General features: G+C 45.5%; 1 protein-coding gene and 1 long non-coding RNA gene across 8 annotated transcripts in view; one reads left to right on the forward strand and one right to left on the reverse strand.

Moving 5' to 3' along the window:
- LOC131280405 (uncharacterized) overlaps positions 1-20,531 on the reverse strand; it is an 86,109-nt gene that overhangs the window by 19,901 nt on the left and 45,677 nt on the right. The window lies entirely within an intron of this gene.
- The window catches only part of LOC131280403 (uncharacterized), a 35,979-nt gene that overhangs the window by 131 nt on the left and 15,317 nt on the right, over positions 1-20,531 (forward strand). Inside the window, exons 1-3 of one of the 2 annotated variants that reach the window (XM_058307044.1) lie at positions 5-1,577; positions 2,172-2,257; positions 3,216-3,292. The gene's annotated coding sequence lies outside the window, so the exon portion shown is untranslated. Of the gene's footprint in view, positions 1-4; positions 1,578-2,171; positions 2,258-3,215; positions 3,293-20,531 lie in introns of those variants that run through there. The other variant, XM_058307049.2, reaches the window with a different exon arrangement.

Here is a 20,531-nt window from a genome sequence, read left to right on the forward strand (position 1 = left end):
GAAGAAAATACTGACAACATGGATGAAGAGATATTTTATAAGAAACTAAGCAATGTCACTTCATCAAAAGAAGTGTTAAATTTTATAAGCACATGAGACACTTTGCCTGATACTGGGGCAGCAAGAGCTTTGCAGTGGATATGCAAAGTGGAAAACAAAGATGGCAACAATAAGATGCCACAAGAAATCTTAGAGGTTAACGCCTTCAAAGCTTTATGCTTTCATTTCGAACAAGGTCCCTCACATCTGTCAAACGCTGGTTCAGTGACTGCTTTGCAAGCTCTGATCCTGTTGCATGGGGATCCTCAAGTGGCTTGTTAGTGAGCCTGGTGGCAGAGTGCCAGAGTAATCTCAGAAAGGGTAGCCTGGAAGTTCACAATTTCTGTATTCTTGTAGAAAGTCTGATAAAACTGCCGGGTCCAGGTTGTGTGACAATAGAATTGATTCTTTGTCAACTGCAAGATGAAAATTTGGAGGGAAACAGACTTGGCCCAGTGGATAGGGTGTCCTTCTACTACATAGGAGGTCTGCAGTTCAAACCCTGGGCCTCCTTGAACCGTGTGGAGCTGCCCCATACCCAGTGCTGATGCATGCAAGGTATGCTGTGCCACGCAGGGCTGTCACCCGCGTAGGGGAGCCCCACGCACATGGAGTGCGCCCTGTAAGGAGAGCCACCCAGCATGAAAGTGCAGCCTGCCTAAGAATGGCGCCACCCACAGGGAGAACTGACATAACAAGATGATGCAAGAAAAAGAGATACAGATTCCCATGCCGCTGACAACAACAGAAGCGGACAAAGAAAGAGGACGCAGCAAATAGACACAGGGAATAGACAACCAGGGTGGGGGTCACAGGAGAGAAATAAATAAATAAACAAATCTTTAAAAAAAGGAAAGAAAAAAAAAATTTGGAAACATTGATTGCTAAGGATATGGTGACCGTCTATAGACTACTCCAGGCATGTCCTGAAAAAGCAGACCATTGCCAGATGTTTTTTAATAGGATGAACAACTATGCTGTGTCAGTAGATTCCCAACTGAGTCCTACCAGGATCAGCCAAATGCTCAGGGCCTTAGTGGTCCTTTAGCAAACTCAGGCACTTCCTCTGGTTATAAAATTGGGTAAATATGCTGTTAGGCATTTCTTTACTTTCACTAATGAAGAGCTAAGTAAAATCTGAGAGGTTTCATTTACTTTGGGCACATGGACAGACTTTTAACAAAAGCCTTGGAGCAAAACATAGCTGTACTTTATCATTCTTTGAATCCTGAAGTTGTCAGCAAAATTATGGAGTACTGCAGTACAAGACTGATTCTTTCAACGCGCATCTTGGAAATCAGTAAAGTTTTCACTTAATTAGAATTCCGTGTTAATTGAACCGTTTGGAAAGCTCAGTTATTTACCACCCAATGCCTCTGCTTTATGTAAGAAGCTAGAAAATATTCTCTTCACACATTTCAATTCTTTTCCACCCAAAGTCCTACTGAGATTTCTCCATTCATGTTTGCTTATTGAACGCCATTCAGTCGACTTGATGGCAAAACTATTTATCCCTTATTTTCTTCAGCGGCTGCAAGGTGATTTGGTTATGACTTCTGAGAGTGGAAAAAGAACTTGTGATGCTCTGAGGCCTGTGGACCTTTTACATTGAGTGATGCTGTACCTTTGTTTCTCTTCCCTAATGATCCCAAAAAATGTCTGAAGTGGCAGGCTATCAACCCAGGTTAAAGAATGCGAGAGCATCTTCTGGAGGGAGGAAAGCAGTTTTGGGTAAACAGATGCTGCTGCCCTAGCTGAGGAGCTGTGTTCTCTGGGGATACGGTGATCATGAAGCAGAGTAATATGCTGTAGGTTGAGAGCAATTCTAATCCTTTGCGAGGATGGCACTGATCATCTTGACTTCAGATATGTCACATTGCTGGATCTCTGTGCTTAAAGATTTCCACTAATCCCAATAACAGAAGTTAGGAATTTGGACTTGTAGAAGCCAAAATGAGATGTCACTGGTTAAGCAAGCAAGAGGGCATAATTCTAACAAGTTCATTTTCCAGTGTCGCTTAAAAGTCCATCACGCTTCTGGAATGAATGAATTCCTGTGGTGTGTTCATGATTTTTTTCATTACATGTACCAAAATTCAAACATAACTGATTGGGATGCTTTTTTATTTCAGGTGAAGAATCATATCTGGACAGATTGAGTCTGCCACAACTGACACAACTGTACTTATCCTCAGTCCTAGAATGTCCTTTCTATAAGGTAAAAACAAAAGCCTATGGCATTATTTCACTGAAGGTGAACAGTTTTCTTGTGCCCCTTCTGAAAACTAAGTTGGTTCTCTTTTGACCTGTCTCCATAACCTTATTAAGAGGAAAACTTTCATTTACTTGGAACTAGGTGTGACAGCAAGCCTTTTCTTTGATAAATTGGCCCCATTTCTGTCTCATCCTGTAAGACCACTTCCTGCTGTATGAGATTTCTCCACGGTTTCAAGGGTTGAAGGTGTATACGTCTTAGTGCTCCTTGATTCACTTTGAGGGTTTTAAAGGGTTTTAGTGCATACAAGAGCCGTTTGATTAAAACAATATGAATCTCTGAACTCTATAAATCCTAATTTTTCAGAGTCCATAGTCTAAACTTCCCATGCTATCTCAAAAAGTATATTTTTATCTGTTGATTTGTTTGAATCAGGATCCAAAGGCCACACATTACTTTTAAGTGTTATGTTTAGATGTTTAGTTTCTTTTTCTATAACTATACCTTTCCCTCATCTAGTTTTCATATCACCAGTTTATTGGGGAAATTGGATCAGTTGTTCTGTAGAGTGCCCCACATTTTTTATTTGGTGTTAATTTGCTCTTCTATTTCTCTCTTTCCTATCAAGCTGAAAATTAGATCTTCAGACTCACATAGATTTGGGTTGAATTTCTCAGAGGATACTTCACAGGTGGTGCTATTTCCTTTGCTTCATACCTTACATTCTGGTTGTCCCCTTTTATTGATGCTGATTAAAGATGGATCCGTGGGCTCCTTTATTATCAGCCTGATGCCTTCATTATACAGTTCCCCACTGTATCAGTCAGCGTTCTCCAGAGCACTGCTACTGACAATGTATAGTGTTTACAGTTAATACATTAATTTTATTATAAATACGACATCTTTTATATGTTATATGCCTATATATTATTTTATATTATTTATATATTGATTCTTTTAGGAATTGGCTCATGTGACCATGGCACTAGGAACTTCGAATTCTGAAGGGCAGGTTGAAAGCTGGACACTCTGATAAAGGTGATTGTGAAGTCTGGTAATTCCATAGTCCCTGGGGAAGCGATGGAAGTAGGGGCAGAAATTCTTTCTGGTGTCTGAAATCCTTTTTTAGTTTTGGCTTTTAAGACCTCTAGCCGATTTCATGAGGGGAACCCCCGCACTGCTGGAGCTGGAAGGAGCCCTGTGTGTTTGGGGCAAGAAGGAGGGTCAGGGCGGGAAGAAAGGCAGGCAGGAGATGGCTGGGAGAAGGGAGAGGGACTCAGGACATGCAGGTGTGGTCAGAGGGAGGCGGGCTCACGCCGCAGAGCCTGAAGGCACTTAAAGAGCTTTGCTGTCACCTCGGAGGGACCTGGGGACACTGGTGGGTTCTGAGCAGAGGCCCAAAGGCTCGCATGGTAAAGGGGCCCACAGGCTTCAGAGTAGCCTGTGAGGGACCAGGGTGGACCCACCTGGTGCACCACGGCAGGGTGCAGGTACGTGGGCACTCACATGACACAACTAAGCAGGGTGCAGGTGTGCAGGCACCCACCTGGTGCACCATGGTGGGGTACAGGGGTGTGTCCACCTGGCGCCCCTTGGTGGGATTCAGGCAGCTGCCTTGGCATACCCCTGCTGATGGCAGCATCTTGATGAACCCCCACAGGAGCACGGACAGCCCGTTTGGGTGCTGATGTCTTCCCCCTACGGGAAGCGCATCCACCAGCCCGTCGAGCTGCTGATCCGTGACCATGGCCACACCCATCAGGTGATGGCTGACTTCCACAAGCAGAACAACATCCCCAGCATCAAGGCCCCCAGCTTGGGACACAGTTCTCCAGCCTGAAGTTTGCCCCAGGCCCCAAAGGCCCAGGGACTCCTTCCACAGAGAGGGGTGCACCTGGGGACTTCCGACCCCCTTGTGCTGACACCTAGAAGCTGCAGCAGTGCCCTCGCCTGGTCTTAGGGTGGGGATGATGAACAACGAGCAGCTTCGCTAATGGACCTGCGCCAGGGCCAGGCAGACACCTTTAAGACTTGGGGCGTCCGGCAGGCTCGTTTTATGTGAGACTATTTCAGATTAAGGGATGCTGGTGCCTCATTCACTACGGGCACCCCCATGACATGAAAACTTTCCCCACCAGGAAGAGATGTGATGTGGGGGCCTTTTTGGGGGTTGGAGTTGTCCTGGGTGGTGCTGTGGGGACAGTAACCAGACATTGTATGTCCTGCCAGGGCCCACTGGGTGGACTGGGGGAGAGTGTGGGCTATGGTGTGGACCATTGATCATGAGGTGCAGTGGTGCTCAGAGATGTATTCACCAATTGCAATGAATGTCTCATGATGATGGAGGAGATTGTTGTTATGGGGGGAGGAGTGGGGTGAGAGGGCGGGGGGATATCTGGGGACCTCATTTTTTTTAATGTAACATTAAAAAAAATAAATACCAAAAAAAAACCTTTCCCCACCTTAAGTGACTGGGATTTTTTCTTCTTATTTATTTTCTTTTAAATGTTACATAAAAAAAATATGAGGTCCCCATATACCCCCCACCCCCCCACACACCACCCCTCCCACATCAACAAACTCTTCCATCATTGTGGCACATCCACTGTACTCGGCAAATACGTTCTGGAGAACCGCTGCAGCCCATGGACAGGGGTCCACGTTGTCATCCACACTCTCCCCCAGTCCACCCAGTGGGACACGACAGGACACAACACATCCAGCATCCATCCCTGCAGCACCACCTAGGACAACTCCAAACCCTGAAAATGCCCCCGCACCATATCTCTTCTTCCCTCTCCCTACCATCAGCAGCCACCATGGCCACCCTCTCCACATCACTACTACAATTTCTTCCCTTACTATTCACTGTAGTTCCCCAGCAGTACACCAGTAAGTCCATTCTAATCCATACTCTATTCCTCCATCCTGTGGACCCTGGCTTTATTTATTTTTTTTAAAGATGTATTTATTTCTCTCCCTTTCCCCCCGCCCCAGTTGTCTGTTCTCTGTGTCTATTTGCTGTGTGTTCTTCTTTGTCTGCTTCTGTTGTTGTCAACAGCACTGGAATCTGTGTTTCTTTTTGTTGCTTCATCTTGTTGTGTCAGCTCTCCATGTGTGCGGCACCATTCCTGGGCAGGCTGCACCCTCTTTCACACTGGGCGGCTCTCCTTAGGGGGCACACTCCTTGTGCGTGGGGTTCCCTTACGCGGGGAACACCCCTGCGTGGCACGGCACTCCTTTCGTGCATCAGCACTGCGTGTTGGACCCTGGGATTATTATGTCCAGTCTGCTTCTACATCAAGAGGGGATTTAGATTCCACATGGGTGATGACTGCAATTCTCCTGCTTGTAGCTGTAGGCACTCTTGGCTCCCAGGTTGGTGATTGACCCTCTTCACCTCCCTGTCAGCTGGCCAGGGTAAGTCCAACAAACCAGAGGGTAGGAGCTACAAGTCTGCTGAGGCCCAGGGCCTGGCATCACATGTACAGTTCAGAGATTCAGGTCTCCTGAGTATACACCAACCCAAACACAACCACAGGTCCAGTAAAAGTAACAGAAGAGGCATGTGTAGAAAGGTTATATCTGAGTCCAACTCCATCACACTCAGGAACACAAACTCCAAAGTAGGGCCAACTGACATGGCTCTGAACTCCAGAGCCATCTGCCTTGACCCTAGAACCTGTGGGTCGCTGCAGTCCTCAGGAGAACCAGCACCTGGGTTTCCATCTACCTTGGCTGTCTCTGGTACCCTGCTGAGGCATGCCTAAGCATCACCCCCTGATGACCTCCCGACTCTTCTTTGGAGACTTTTAGCCATATAAAATCACTTGTCCTTTCCATTTCCGCCTTTTTTATCCAAAGTCAAAAAGCAGTTTTTAACACCTGCTATTACATGTAGGCTGAGATATTCTGCTAGTCTGAGTTGACCTCTTTGTTCATGGTCTTTTGGTAGTTACATCATCAGCTGGTGCTCGGTAGGAATCCCTTGGTGCCAGGGAGGCTCATCCCCGGGAGGGACAGGGATTTTTTATATTGAATTACTGCTTATTTCTAGGCTTAGTGACTTCTAAATATTTCTTTATTCGTTGGAAACCAGGTGTTGTATTATAGGTGCCTTTTATTTTTTCAAACAATTAGCAAAATTTTATTCAGAATGCCTTTGGTTCCTTTATATCATAATGGTAAGACCATAACAGGAAGTATAGAGTTGGGTTACAGACATTTTTATAAATTACTCTTTCGTCAGTCTTGATTACTAGGAAAAACAAAGCATCTGTAGGAAGTGCCTTCATCTCAAAGTGACTGCAAGAAATTAATTGTAAACCTAAGTTATTTTCATTGACTTTAAATTAGGCCATTAACCTTTTAGTGCTTACATTTAAGAAGCAGGGATTGAATCGGGCAAGATTTCAAACCATCTCACATTTGTTAGACAGCTAGGGAAATTAAATGTATTTCTGTAGACGGGATGTTTTCAACTTAAAGGTAATAAATATGCCCATTAAAGTGACAATCAACAAATATATTCTTAGATTAAAATAATTTGTTTTGCTTTATGAAATTTCCACCATTCGTCAATGATGTTCTTTCTCTTGTTAGACATATCTAGAGCAAGGGGAAGTGGAGTGGTTGCTGCTTTTAGGAATTGCACATTGAGTTTGGACAAAGAATAACACAAAGGATACAAGACAAAGCCTAGTCATTTCTAAACAGATGCTTTGAAAAACTGGAATTTTAAAGGGTGTGGACTTAAAGTTTGTGTTTTCAAAGGATTTTTTTTTCTTTTCTCTTCTCTTCTCTTTCTCACCCTCTCGTTGTTTGTACTCACTGTCTGCTCTCTGTGTCAAGCTGCTTGTCTTCTTTTTTTTTTTTTTTGCGAGGCACCAGGAACTGAACCTGGGACCTCCCGTATGGGAGGGAGGTGTCCAACTGCTTGAGCCACATCCGCTCCCTGCTTTTGCAGCTCTTGTAGTGTTTCCTCATTGTGTTGTCTCGTTGTGCCATCTTGTTGCATCAGCTTGCCACACCAGCCCTTCGCGTCAACTCACTGTGTACTTTGTCTTCTTTAGGAGGCACCAAGAACCGAACCCAGTACTTGCCAAGTGTTAGGCAGGTGCACAACTGCTTGAACCACATCTGCTTCCCGTAAAGTGCTTTTAAGAAAAGAAGACTTCCTACAAAACTTAAGGGTTTAGGAGAACTTTGAGGATGGGTATTTTACTCACCTACAGATGTCACTGTTCACTGAACTGACAGAAATGAACTCCAAAGCTTCTGATTTGCATGTTTAGCTCACAGAAGTGTTTTCAGTTGCCTGGAGCACAAAGAGCTTTGGGTTGGTTTTACTCTGTCTTAGAATTCACGGACTAGGCAATTTTCCAATCCAGTCTTGCCTCAGCCACTAAGCAAATGAAAATTTGGACAAGTCCCTTATCCTCTCTGGAACTCAGTTTCCTTTTTGTAAAATACAGGGGGCTGGTCTAGTGCCTGGCCTCTCAGCCAGAGGGTCTCAAGCCTGACCTTGAATCAGAGTCACCTGGACAACTGTCCAATGAAACAGCCTGCCCCATGCGTGGAGTTTCTGATTCAGCAGGTCTGGGTCTGGGTCTGAGAATTTGCATTTCCAACAAACTCCCAGGTGATGCTGTGGCTGCTGGCAGGTGGGTGGGGGAACCCCACTCGGAGAGCCCCTTGTGTACACAGAGCTTCCTCTGGTAGACTCTGATCGTGATGCTAATTGTTTTTAAAGCCTATAGTATAGAAAGACTGCTGATAAATCTTCAGGAAGAAAAGTCTTCCTTTTGTGTTCTTTTTACCATAAACCCCAAATTGAGATAACCCCATGGGGGTAAGGGGTGGGGACCCTATTTAAGGGAATTTAGCCATCAGTGGCTGTGGATGTTTCCATGGGCAAGTGAAGGGAGAGGCTGTGTTACTTCAGGAAGGTCTCTAGAACTCCTGCTGACCGACATTACAGGTGACAAATGGAGCCCCAAGCCTTCCATTCCAGACAGCAAGTGCAGAGAAAAATGCACTTGCACTGGTTTTCTTCCTTCAGCACCTTCTGGAGATTTAGGTATATTAAGGCCAATGCTGAGTGGAGATTATAATATTAAAAAACTCATGACGTAGACCGAAAGTCAAGCAAATCATGCTGTTTTCAAACTTGAGTGATGAGGGATAGGAGTTCCTAGAAATGACTTTAACAGTATATGAGACAACGCATGGCCAGGTTCTCTTAGATCACCTCCTTTAATCATGATCCGATCCCATGGGCTATGGGAGGTGGGGGAGGTTTTACCCCATTTTGCCAATGAGGAACATCCTCCTATGTGAAGTTCAGAGATGTGCTCCAAGTTAAACAGCAAGAAGCAGTCAGGAGTCAACTTGTGTTCAAAGTTGGGGTTTGCACTAGAGAACTGCTTTCCTAATAGGTCATCAGGTCATCCACCTGCAGGCTGCCCTGAATATAAAAAGAACCAAGTTTGCCCAATGACCCTTTTATTTGAAGTTTTGGTTTTAAAGATTAGATTACCCATGATTGCTGGCTTTCATCCTTTGGCAAAGTATGACTTCTTGATGTTGTAAGGAGGACCTTTCTGTGAGGTGACTTAAGGTGTGTCCCACCTCAGTCAGGAAGGGTCTTAATCCCACCTCAGTAGGGAAGGGTCTTAATCCTACTACTGGAGTCCTTTGCAAAAGAATGAAATTCAGACTGAGAAAACCACAGATGGAGCAGAAGCTCAACCTCAGAGGAACCGGGAAGAGAAGGGAGAGGCCAGGAGATGCTGCCTTGCGCCTTGCCATGAAATGAATGAGGACCAAGGATTCCTGACAGGCAACCCAGAGAACCACAGTCTTAGAGAAGAAAGCATGACCTTGATCTGGACTTTCTTTTAAATTGCTATTTTTTAAGTCAACCCCTATCATGGTGTTTGCTTGAGCAGTCTAGGAAACTCAAACGAGTGCAGTTGCTGATATAGAATCTTTTGACCATTTGTGTTAGGTTGCTAAAGGCTACCAAGGCAATATATCAGCAGAGGGTTGGCTTTTACAAGGGGGCTTTATTAGCTTAAAACCTTACACTTTGTAGGCTGTGAAACTGTCTAGTTCAAGGCTCCATCAGGGGATGCTTTCTCCCTGAGCTGCCCCTGTGGGCCATCAGGCACAATGGCATCAACAGCTCCCCTCTGCCCTCTCCTCTGGGCCCTGTTGCTTTCAGCTTCTGGAGACAGTGGTTTCCCTCAGCTTCTGGTTCCTGGGGCCTTCCCGCTCAGCTTCTGGGCATTTCCTCTCTGTTTCTGCAGCTTTTACTGTATCAACGTCGTTTTAGTCTTCTGTGTTATTAAAAAAGTACTCCAGTAAAAGGATCAAAACCTGCCCTTGGCCCTGCAGTCTAATCAAAGGCCCTTAAGTGAAGTAATTTAATCAAAATGCCCCACCCTCAACAGGTTACACACACAGGAATGATTAGCCCAAAGGACAGTATTTTCTGGAGTCCACAGAATCTTCAAATGGCTACAGCATTCAAATACTGTTTTCCCTGAAAATATTCTCCAGAGATGCTGTAATTAAAGCTGGGCTTCTAGGTACATGGAGCCTGCTTTCTTTCACTTTGGGGTGCTGCATTCTCAATTATTTGAATAAAAAACTTTCTCCTGATCTTACTTACCCAGGGATACTTCAATACTGGCTTCTGGAGAGCTCCTTTGGAAACAGCCGCCAATGTGAGATTGTTAGAGATTGCATCATGTCCCCACAAATGGCAGGTTCAGGTCCCAACCCCTGGTCCTGTGGGTGTGAACCCATCTGTAAGTCGGACCTTTGAAGATGTTGTGAGTTAAGGTGCCCACACTGAAGGAGGGTGGGCCTTAACCCAAAGTGGCTGAGGTCCTTAGAAGGAAAGGAGATTGGACAAAGGAAGAGAAGCCTTGGGGAGCAGCCTGAAGCTGGGAGTCAAAAGAACTTCAAGCGAAGGAAGACTCTGCTGTGTGTATTGCCATCGGATGTGAAAGGCAAGGACCAAGAAGTGCCAGCAGTCAGTTCTAGAACACAACAATCTTCAGGGAGAAAGCATTGCTTTGCTGATGCCTTGATTTTGCAGTTCTAGCTTCAATACCATAAGCCAATCCATTGTGTGGTATTAGTTTCAGCAGCTAGGAAACTAAAATGGATGTAAAAAAGGGAGAAGGCAAAACAAAAGAAAACCAAACCTGAGTTCTGGAGTAAACCACAGGAGAAGAAGAAAGGACTAAGAAAAGATACAGGCACCAAAAAAACAAAGTACATAAAACTTTTAATGCATTAACCTAACAAAAGACAATGGCATCAAAACATCAGACGTGTTTGGTACAAAACTGGTCCTAAGTTGCGAGGACTACTTCTGGTAATGGATGGCAACGTGCTGCTGGCGTGAAACAACAGAGCGAGGTGACAAGAGCCACAGATCCCAACTGGGGCCACAAACAGCCAAGGCGAGATGTGGGCGGGCGAATACAGTCAAACTCCATGTGGGGAGACAGAATCAACTTATTCACAAATACTGTGTTTTAATATCTGACTAGCAGATGTGGTTGGTGAGCTATCATATTTTCCAGAAAGTAACATGCACCAGAAGATAATATATGCCCCTAGTTTTATTGCCATAAGAATTTTTGTTTCACCTCTATCGTCTTTGTTAGTTCCTTGAATCCTTTTCTCCCTGAAATCACATTCCTTTCCCTTTCGCTTAGGAGTAAGCACAGTGCAAGTGGCAAAACTATCTTGGCACACATCAGACACTGAATGATATGACACTGGGTCACGGGAACAAGACTAAAAGGTTCTGTGGGACAGGACAGAGCCCGCACATGGGAAAAAAGGGGCGGACCAGGCAGTCAGAAAGTGCATGTAACCTTCCTGAATATCTGGTCCTCTGAGCACGAAGGCATCTTCAGCATGTCACGATGCTCTTGGAAAGCGACCATGATATCTCTGTGTTCACAAAGTACATCTTCAGTTCCCCCTTTCCTTTCATATTGATTATTCCCTGGCACGTGCATGTGTAGCTGAGGATCTGCAGAACGAGGATCTTTTCCTCAGTAACCTACAAGTCATGTGGCCAAGTGAAGAGGTGTTTAGTCTAGACATTAACACAACCCTTCTGAGAAGTCACTTGACTACCAGGATGAAGAGTCTTCACTCACTGGCTAATTCCACTTTGGAGAAATTCTAGGAAGAGGGAATAATGTGCAAGAAGAAAATCATTTTGAGGACAACGGTGTCCTTAAATTCAGTGCTGTGATAGAGGAAATCTGGAAATAACCTCAAACACAAGTCATCTCCAGGGTTAAGTAGGCTTGTGGGCTCTCACAAGCCATGTGTTGTGGATGGGACAACAGAATGATGCCATGCCATCCCACCAAGAGAAGCTGAGCTAAGCCTAGGTCTGTGCTATGATTTCAAGCTTGTAAAGATTCAAATTTAGGGGGGAAATCCTGGCAAATGAAAGTACAGTTTTTTTTTTTTAAAGTGGGAATGCTGATGGTATTTATAAAGTGTCATGAATGCTGTTTAAAGAAAAAATAGTGATAAATGTTAATAGGCTTGACTATAGGGAGGAGAAAGTACCCTGAGAAGCTGAGTCGCCTCTTGCAAATGGACTCACAGGAATCAATGACCTAAAGCCAGCAGAGCTAAAGAAGGTTGCATTCAGTTTACTATTTTTTAAAATTCTGTCTCATTCTTTTTAAAGATTTGTTTTATTTATCTCTGCCCTCCCTCATTGTTTGTATTTGCTGTGTACTGTGCCTTTAGGAGGCACTGGGAACTGGTCTGGGACCTCTGATGTGGGAGGGAGGCACCTAATTGCTTGAGCTACCTCCATACCCTGCTTTGTTGTTTCTCTCATTCTTTTTCTTGTGTCTCTTGTTGCGTCATCTTGTTGTGTTGGTTTCCTGCACCTGCCTGGTGCACCAGCTCGCTGTCTTCTTTAGGAGGCACTAGGAACTGAACCACAGACCTCCCGTGTGGTAGGCGGGAGCTCAGTTGCCTGAGCCACATCCACGTCCCTGCATTCACTGTAGCATGAGCATAGCTCTCTACGTCGGGCGTACATTTCCTCATTTCACTAGATCGACTTTGGGTGCTATAGAGACAAGAGTCCCTCATTCACACCCTGCCAATGGGACAAGACTCTATTTCCTGACATTGCCCCATAAGGAGATCCCTGCTGCTGGGTCAAATAGCGGTGGGATTTTCAGGGCTGGATGCATGGAATCCCCTGGAGGGAGGCACTGGCCTTCATGGAGCCTTGTGCAGGCTCAGCCTGAGCTTGTGCCAGGCTCTGCTGGGTGGAACATGACTGGTATCATCTGGTGACAGTGCACGAAGGGCTGGGCAGTGGTGGCAGCAGCGAGCCAGCCTCTTCGGACCTGGGGACTGTGCAAGACTCAAATCCAGCATCTCTGTGGGGCACAGGCTGGGATGATGAGAAGCAGGACAAAATCCAGGGGCTCCCTCAACAAGGGAGAAGTCTGTAGATGTCAAGATGTCGAGAGCAGCCTGTGGACAGAGTGAGAGATGCCTCCGTCTTCCTGCCATGTGACCCTAGGGCCAGCTGTGAGCAAAGAGGGGGAGAAACGGGCGTGGAAGATGGGGGCTCCCGGGCCAGAACTCCTGTCCTGCTGTGCCCAGACGGGCTTCTCTGTCATCTTCAATAGAATACTGTCCTAAGGCAGATGAGCCCGATTCGCTCATGCTCTTAGCTCAGTGGCCACCTCACTGCTGCATGATCCTTAATAAGTCTTAATCCTATTACCAGGTCCTTTAAAATGGTGGAATGAAAAGACACAGATAGGGAAACAGACTTGGCCCAGGCCCAGTGGTTAGGGCGTCCGTCTACCACATGGGAGGTCCACGGTTCAAACCCCGGGCCTCCTTGACCCGTGTAGAGCTGGCCCATGCGCAGTGCTGATGTGTGCAAGGAGTGCCCTGCCACGCAGGGGTGTCCCCAGTGTAGGGGTGTCCCCCGTGTAGGGGAGCCCCACTCGCAAGGAGTGCGCCCCATAAGGAGAGCCGCCCAGCGTGAAAGAAAGTGCAGCCTGCCCAGGAATGGCACGCCCACACTTCCCGTGCCGCTGATGACAACAGAAGCGGACAAAAGAAGCAAGATGCAGCAAATAGACACAGAGAACAGACAACTGGGGGAAGGGGAGGGGATTAAATAAATAAATAAATCTTAAAAAAAAACCACACACACAGATAGGGGGAAAAAAAAAAAAAAAGCCACAGAGATAGAAAGGAACCCAGGCTGAGCAAGAAGACTCTGGAAGCCAGAAGCTGAAATCAACAGAGCACAAACGCTGAGAGCACACCACTCTCGGTAGAAGTTGAAAGTAGCAAGGCCAGAGAAGAAAGGATGGACAGGTGGCACCCCCATGGGCCTGATGGCCCCTAGCTGCAGCTCAGGGAGAAAGGGTGCCCTGATGATGCCTTGGTTTGGATGCATTCACAACCTCAGAACTCTAAGCTCTTCTGCTAACAAATACCCATTGTAAATGCCAGCACATTTCTGGTGCTTTGCTCCCAGCAGCTTTCAGCAAATTATAAGAGGCACTGATAACCAGGTGCATGCTGCTATGCAAACACCAAGAATGTGTGAACAGTTTTATAAATGATTAAGGGGTTGAATTTGGAAGACTTGTGAGACTTGAAAAGGAAAAGCCTTAGGGAAGCGGATTTGGCTCATTGGATAGAGTGTCTGCCTACCACATGGGAGGTCCAAGGTTCAAACCCTGGGCCTCCTGACCCGTGTGGTGAGCCAGCCCATGCGCATTGCTGATGTGCACCAGGAGTGTGCTGCCACACAAGGGTGTCTGCTGCATAAGGGAGCCCTACGTACAAAGAGTGTGCCCCGTAAGGAGAGTTGCCCATCGTGAAAAAAGCACAACCTGCCCTGGAAATGTGCCGCGCACACAGAGAGCTGGCATAGCAAGATGAGGCAACAAAAAGAACCATAGATTCCCAGTACTGCTGACAAGAATAGAAGCAGGGAAACGGACTTGGCCCAGTGGTTAGGGCGTCCGTCTACCACATGGGAGGTCCGCGGTTCAAACCCCGGGCCTCCTTGATCCGTGTGCAGCTGGCCCATGCGCAGTGCTGATGTGCGCAAGGAGTGCTACCCCATGCACAGGTGTCCCCCGCATAGGGGAGCCCAACGCAGAAGGAGTGCACCCAGAGGGAGAGCCGAGCAGCGCGAAAGAAAGTGCAGCCTGCCCAGGAATGGCGCCGCCCACACTTCCCCTGCTGCTGACAACAACAGAAGCAGACAAAGAAACAAGAGGCAGCAAATAGCCACAGAGAACAGACAACGGGGGGAGGGGGGAGGGAATAAAATAAAATAAAAATAAATCTTTAAAAAGACAAAAAAAAGAATAGAAGTAGAGAGAGAAGAACACACAGTGAATGGACACAGCAGACAACTGGAGGGGAGGTGGGAAGGGGAGAAATAAACAAAAAATAAATCTCGAAAAAAACAATAAGACGAAAAGTCTCTCTTGCTTTGAAGAGACTGTTAGTAGAAACCTGGATGCAAAAGATACTTCTGACGAGACCTTTGAAATAATGAATATGTCACTGCAAGCTGGAGACAAGGTGATCCTTGCTTTAAAGCAGGGGTTCTTAATGTGTTTTGTTCCACAGACCCCTTTACCAGTCAGGTATAAGCCATGGGCCCTCACTAAGCCCACACTACATTGTGTATTATTTCATAAATATATCACACCCAGACCAACATGTCCACACAAGAATAACATTTTGTCTTTTTTCAGGCTTACAGACCCCTTAATAACCCCTGCTATAAAGTGCCAGAGAACTTGGCACAATTGACTCCAGATGTTAGATGAAGACAGAATTTGAAAGTGATGAACTTATTTAGCTGAGAAAATTTCCAACCTAATGTGGAAATGTGGCCTGACTTCTGCTTGCTATTCATAGTAAACTGTGGAAGGAAGGGATAAGGGAAGAACGAAACTCTTGGGGACAAAGTAACTAGAAATTCATAGTTTAAAATCTGAGCTTCTGGAAAATGAGTCCCCAGAGAACAGGGAGCCATGGGAGGGTTTCACTGACCAGGAAAGCAGTCAGTCACTGTCGGCAAGTCAGGATGGAAGGGCAGTTATCTAGGAAGGATCTGTGGGGAGAAATTCTCACTAGGTGACAGCCTGGACCCCTTGTTGCCAGATTTTCTCTAGGTTCTTGGGTATGTTACAAAAGAGAATTTAAGAACATACCAGTTTAGTAAGGCTGTTAGTTTATTAAGAAAAAGAGAGAAGAGAAAGAAAAGAACAGAGTATGGGCCCCAGGTGTACTTCTGGGCTGGTCCAGGCTGAGAGAGGGAAAAGGGGCTAAAAAGGGTCAAAAGGGCTGATTTACAGATTACAAGTCCCCACTGCAGATTACAAGTCCCCAGGTGGACTTGCATGCTGGTCCAGGCAGAGCGAGAAAGGACAAAAAGTGGGGAAAAGGGCTGACTTTTAAACCATTAATTACCTCGCCCTTTGTCAGGGGAGGAGTCCCAGCTGTCTGTTGTTTTGAATACTTACCCCACCCTTCAATTCCCAGGACAGGCACCCTAAGAATATTCGGGACTTGCCTTTGATCCCAGACAAAACCCTGTTCCCAATGGGGAATTCTCACAAGGTCCTTCCCACAGGGAGGGGCCCGAGGGCACGTGTCTCACAGTCATGGTTTGCTGCCAGGCCCCGGGTTCACCTTTCCATTCCCTGAACTAGACTGCTTCACCTTGATTCCTGCATGTGTGTGGCACTTTGATGTTGCTGATGAACTCCAAAAGAAAAAAATGATGATGTTTGTAAACTGCTCTGTTCCTCTGGGCTAGTGATAGATACCCTTAGATTGTATTGAATTCAGAGGTGTCACTTTTGCTTGATTAAATTATGACTAGGGCTTTGACTGGGCCACATCACAGAGGAAACAACAAGGGAGAGGAGACACTTGGAATTTGGGAGCCTGGGAAGTAAATACACAGAGAAGCAGATACATGAGGAAAGAGAACAGGCACCATTGGACAGGCAGAGGCCCTGGGAAGAGAGAAGAACCATTTGCTTGATAGTTTACAGCTGGCCTTAAGGAGAGCAGAGCAGCTGAGCTGAGAGAGAAACCAGCCTTGGAAGAAAGACAGCCTACAGCTGAGAGTAGAAGCGGGGACCACGGAGCCTTAAGGAGAAGATGAAGGTGAACGCTTGCAGATGTCAGGAGTCATCTTGCTCCAAAACATGGCAACAGGCACTGGTGAGGGAAGTAACTTATCATTTATGGCCTTGTGAATATAAGCTCCTACCCCAACTAAATACCCTTTATAAAAGCCAAGATATTTCTGGTATTTTGCATCAGTACCACTTTGTCTGACTAATACAATGAGGAAACAACACATTTTTTGTAAATAGATCACAAAGAATATTACATGAAAAAAAACATTTAAAAACATATGAGGTTCCCATATATACCATTCTCGATCCCCCCCATCATTTTTGTAAGTTGTATGTTTTTGAAGATATATACTTTACACAAAAACTGTTACATTAACAAATATGAGGTTCCCATACACCTTCGACCCTCCCACCCCACTCTTCCCACACCCATAACCTCCTCCATCATTGTGGCACACTCATCAAACTCCGTGAACATATTTTGGAGCACTGATGCACCACACAGATAATAGTTTACCCTATAGTTCATACACTCCCCCAGTACATCCAGTGGGTTACGGCAGGATATATAAAGTCCAGCATCTCACCCTGCAATATCATTTAGCACAAGTCCAAGTTCCAAAAATGCCTCCACAACACATCCCTTCTTCCCTCTCCCTGCCCTCAGCAACTACTGTGGTCAATTTCTCCACCTCAATGCTACAATTTCTTCTATTACGAGTCACAACAGTTTATGGTAGAATATCAGTAAGTCCCCTCTAATCCATATTTTATTCCTCCATTCTCTGGACCATGGGATGATGATGTCCACTCCACCTCTAGATCAAGAGGAGGCTTAGATTCCACATGGATGATGGATGCAATTCCTCTGCTTGCAGTTGTTGGCACTCTTGATTCCCTAGTGTGATGGTTGACCATCTTCACCTCCCTGTTAGCTGACCTGGGTAAGTCCAATGAACCAAAGCATATGATTTCACAACTCTGCTGAGGCTCAGGGACCAGCTGGCACATGGGCAGTCCAGAGATCAAGTCCCCTGAATATGCCCCATCCTTCGCACCAACCACAGGTTCAGTATTGTGACAGAAGAGGCATGTGTAGGAAGGTCACATCTGAGTCCAGCTCCATCACACTCAGGAGCACAAATTCCAAAGTAGGGCCCTCTGACATGGCACAGAACTCCAAATCCATCTGCCATGACCATATACTCTGTGGTTCTCCATCACCTTCAGGAGAACCGGCACCTAGGGTTGTATCTACTTTGTCTCTCTCTGGGGTCCTGCTGAGGTGAGCATAGGTCTGACCCCTCTGATGACCTCCTGACTCTTTTTGCAAGACTCAGCCATATAAACTCATTTGTCTTTGCCATTTCTCCCTTTTATTTAAACTCAAAAGTAGCAGATATTGGTTCCTTTGACGGCTAAAGAGACCCATGGGAGTTATGGTCATGGCCGATGGGGTTAACTACCAGGGCAGATGGCCCCTCTTTGGAAATGCTGTTTATGTGTGATGAATCTGGACTCAAATGGGATCTCCCTTCATAAGACTTTCATGCTAATGTCCTGGAGGTGCAGTTAATGTTGGGGTTTAAGATATATTTAGGGGATTTGAATCTCTGGACTGACAATGTGATAGCCAGGTCCTGAGCCTCAACAGACTCCAGCACCTACAATCTGATCTATTGGACTTACCACACTCAGCTAAGATGGAGTTGAAGAAGGACAACCACCACACCATGGAGCCTAGAGTGATTACAACTGAAAATGGGAGGATTGCATCCAGCATCCATGTGGAATCTGAGCCTCCTCTTGACATAGAGGTGCAATGGACACAACCAATCCAATGTCCACATAGAAGAGGTGGCATTGGATTGGGAAAAGTGGACATGGTGGACGATGGGTATGGGGAAAGGCAGGAAGAGATGAGAGGTGGAGGCGTCTTTGGGACATGGAGCTGCCCTGGATGGTGCTTCAGAGGTAATCACCGGACATTGTAAATCCTCACAGGGCCCACTGGATGGAATGGAGGAGAGTATGGGCCATGATGTGAACCATTGTCTATGAGGTGCAGAGGTGCCCAAAGATGTACTTACCAAATCTAATGGATGTGTCATGATGATGGGAACGAGTGTTGTTGGGGGGGGAGAGGGGGGGGAGAGGCGGGGTGGGGGGTGGGGTTGAATGGGACCTCACATATATATTTTTAATGTAATATTATTACAAAGTCAATAAAAAAAATCACCAAAAAAAAAAAAAAAAAAAAGTAGTTCTTAGCACTTGATCCAACACATAGGCCGAGATATTCTGCCGGTCTGAGTTGGCCCTTTTATTCAAGGTGTCTTTTTAGGTACATCACCAGTTAGTGATTGGTAGTAACCCCTCAGCACCAGGGAGGCTCAACCCCGGGAGTCATGTCCCACTCTGGGGGGGAATGTAATGCAATTACATGCTGAGTTTAGCTAGAGAGTAGCCACATGAAAGCAACATAGAGGCTCTCAGGAGGTAACTCTTAGGCACCCTGCAGTAACAGGCCTAGTTTCTATTTCAGGCCCACAGGCTCATAACCATAGTCATCAGCATCAAGGGCTCATTATTGAACCATCCTTCCTTTCTGACCTTTGCCATTACACTTGGGGGATTATTGATGTTCCATTGGGGAATGTGACAGAGTTCCACTGGGTAGGAACTAGCACTCCCTCAGTTGACATTTGTAACTCTAGCTACTATAAAAATATCCAACATAGATCAGAACATTTTTATGTCCCCTATATACATGCCCTGGAGAACTCCCCCCACTCATGTGCTCCCATCAGTAACGCCCCAAAGCAGTGTTGCTCCCTTGCCATAGTTGTTACCTCTCTGTGCTCCAAAACTTCTTCAACAATGAAGCCTAATATATTAGCAAATTCAATTAATAGGAAATTGAAATAGACTGATGGGTTTTAAGTTTAGAAATAGAATACATAATTTAGAAATACTAAAATAAAGTAAAAATAAATTGGTGCATTAATAAAATGAAAACTATTATAAAAGTATTTCAAACATTTTGCCTTTCAGCACTGTAACAGGTGTTGTCTGTATGTACATTGGCAAGGCACTTTCTTTCATTTTTTCCTCACTGCCTACATCTTTTTTTTTCTTCTAAGTTTTAAATTTTGTCTTCAAAAAGTTTTAGATCACAGTAATGCACAGTATAGGGGACTCCCCTATACCCAACATCAAACCCTTTCCCCTTTCCCAGCCATGATCTTCTTACTTGTCATGTTATATTTGCTGTAGCTGATGTACAGATTTTGAAACTTAGCTATCAACCATGCATCCATTTTGGCTTACATCACGGTTTCTATTTTAGGCCGTACAAATTTCTAAATATTTAGCTTCCCTGTGTTCTGTTTTATGGTTTACATTTTAGCTTATAGACTTTTATACACTTTTGGTGTAAGTCAACATGTCCTATATCCACCATTGCATGATCTGGTGGAGCACTTCCATTGCCCCCCAGTTGCCCTGCTGATGTCTATTCTATACCTCTCTCCCATTCCCCGCAGGGCCCCCAGTGAAAAACAATCTTCACTACTTGAGGGACCAGATTTACAAATACTGTAACTATGCTGAGGGCTTGACATACTAGACTGCCTGAACTAATTGGGAGCCACCGATTCTCTCGAGAGACACAATGCCCTCTGGGAACATCGGGACTCCCCAAGATGTGGCTACAACTTCACAGTCATTGTATGGGTTTTCACCCTATGATGGAACACACTATGACAACATGGGCACTCACACACTTCCTAGAAGATTGCCCCTGTACCAGATGCCCCAGCCTTAAGCACCTCAAACACGTAATCCTTCCTTATATTTTCTAAAGAGTTTTCTCAACATTATAGCTTCAAACATATACTTAACATTGTCCCATATTCAATAGTTTCCCCCAGTCCTCAACCCAATTCTTGGGCCGGCAGCTTTTTGGAACTCTTTGGGACCTGTGACCCTGTTCCTTTCCATTTCTCCCTATGGAAAGGGGAATTGTTATTTTATAGAAGTCGCTCATTTGTATAATGGAGGCA

Source organism: Dasypus novemcinctus, chromosome 2 (assembly GCF_030445035.2).
Source record: "Dasypus novemcinctus isolate mDasNov1 chromosome 2, mDasNov1.1.hap2, whole genome shotgun sequence".
Lineage (NCBI taxonomy): Eukaryota > Metazoa > Chordata > Mammalia > Cingulata > Dasypodidae > Dasypus > Dasypus novemcinctus.